The sequence below is a fragment of the Bidens hawaiensis genome, unplaced genomic scaffold (genome assembly GCF_021521415.1).
Source record: "Bidens hawaiensis isolate Kalapana, Puna unplaced genomic scaffold, B.hawaiensis_p1.1 tig00026860_1, whole genome shotgun sequence".
NCBI classification, from domain to species: domain Eukaryota; kingdom Viridiplantae; phylum Streptophyta; class Magnoliopsida; order Asterales; family Asteraceae; genus Bidens; species Bidens hawaiensis.
This window is the reverse complement of record NW_027494331.1, coordinates 81,306-83,623: the sequence shown is the minus strand read 5'-3', so window position 1 is coordinate 83,623 and position 2,318 is coordinate 81,306.

Here is a 2,318-nt window from a genome sequence, read left to right as displayed (position 1 = left end):
TTTAACCTCTCATTTGAAGTTAAGTGAAGAAAGTGAATATGCCATGACGTGGACATCAGGGAGGTCGGTGTACCTTATACTTGTCCACATCATGAATGTTTATGAATGGTATGTAAATGCTTATACGATAAACATGTGTTCCTTTTATGAATTTTACTTTAGTGTTCCTTGAATGGTCACGTGATATTGATTATTAAATTATTACATTTATGTGTGTTAAGTGTCCCTCAAATGATTATGTGTTTATTGTTATTTTTATAGATACGAGTTAATGTTACATGATTAGAGATTGGGGTTATTTATATAGATATGGATAGACTTTCCATTTATGGGCATGAACAAACATTTCTTTTATAGAAAGTATAGGCGTTCCTTTAACGGACATGGATAGTCGTTCCTTTTATGGACAAGGGAAGAAGTTCCTTCAAGGGACATGAGATAGTGTTTATTGTATGTAAATTATGGGTGTCATTGTATGTACAAGGTAGAATAATGGGAGGTAAGATATGAATGAGTAAGAATGTGCATGTATTTAGTGTATATTAGTATATTCATATATGGTTGTACCACTGGTTAAAAATTAAGAAATTGTACTTTTATATAAAGAAAGCAAAGCTAGAACTCACTCAACGTGTAGCAGACTTTTGGTATGCATGTAGGTGTCGTAGACGATCATAGAAAGCTTGGAGTGCATACGAGGCCATCCATATTGAAGTTTGTCTTAGAGACAAAGTAAATCTTGAGTTTTAAGTTTACGCAACATTTGACAGTTTGATATCAGACATTGTTCATTTGTAATCGCAACTAAAGTAAGGTGCCTAGGTTTGGGCCTTACATATTTTGGTTTCAAAGAAAAAGTTTGAGAGATTTAAGCATTCTTATGTATGTAGACTCAAACTAAGAATGGCACAGTAGAAGAATGCTTGTATGGATAATTGTTCACCACTCAAGCTATTGATTCTTATATGATAAAATGCTAGATTGGAATATGAATGAAAGTATGCGTTAAAGTACATGACTACCTTTATGTGTTAGAATGTATGTTACAATATGAATTATTATGAATGCTAGCTTAATTTATAGGGATAAGATTATATATATAATAATATAAATGTTTGAATGATTAATGCAAGTAAGTTGTAGAATCTAGTACAAGTGTGATCATAAAGGGAAGTATTTAGGAAAAAAAAGGAGTAATGTGACTAGTTAATTACAACTAACCACTACTATTAGCTATTAACCTTACGAGACTTGTACTAAATGATTCCTTGATGGATGAAGTTTGTGTTTTCCTAGAGAAATCTAATGGCAACACGGCGTGGTAGCGGTCTTGGAAGACCTCATGCTATCTGTGCAACAACCAAAGAAATGCAAGAAAAATCAGTGTATGAGACCAGTGTAACTCTATCATTGGAATGTGAGGATGAAGGACCTCAAGTAGATCCATCTGTCAGATCTACTATTGCTTAGGAAATGGCCTAGTTGTAACACTTCCGTGCTAGAAATGCTTGTTAATGCTCTGAATAAGATTTATGCTAATAAACCTAATGAGAAACACTAATGGTGTTGAAAGAACAAATGGAAGTATGCCAAGAAAACTGAGGTGATTGAGAAGCTACGTGAGAATAAATCGACTCAGGGAACTAAAACAAGTGAGGTTAAGTCTACAAAGATCTAGTATGTGAAGAAAAATAATTGTGGATGCAACTACGAGTCCTTTAAGGGTTGTGATCCATCGAATTTGACTTGTGAAGGCGATGTTGTAGCCATTCTAAAATGGATAACCGCTATGGATAAGGTTATCAGAATCAGTGAATGTTGTCCCACAGTATTTTTTGCCACTCAGTCATTTGATGATGAAGCCCTTTTCTGGTGGGAAACTATCAAGCAGAGAAAGACTAAGAAAGATATAGAAGGAACGAAATGAAAGACTTGAAAGAGATGCCGATGAATCATTTTTGTGCAGAAGCTAAAGTTGAGAGGGTAGAGATGAAATTTTTGAAGTTGAAGATGAGAGTATGACTCAGCATGAGTATACCACTGAGTTCAACTTTATGGAAAGATTTGTGCCACATATGGTTAATATCGAAGCAAAGAGGATCAAGTGTTTACGTGAGAGGACTGCCATAGAAACTGAGAACGTATGTAAGAGCTAATCAACCGGAAACATTTGGCTCGATACTGGACCTTGCTAAAATTATGTATAATGACAAGGAAGTTTAGGAGACTAAGGTTGTTAAGAACAAAGGTAAGTTTCCAATGAATAACAGTAGTAATGCTGATGAAGATGAACCACTCAATAAGAAGTTAAAACAATA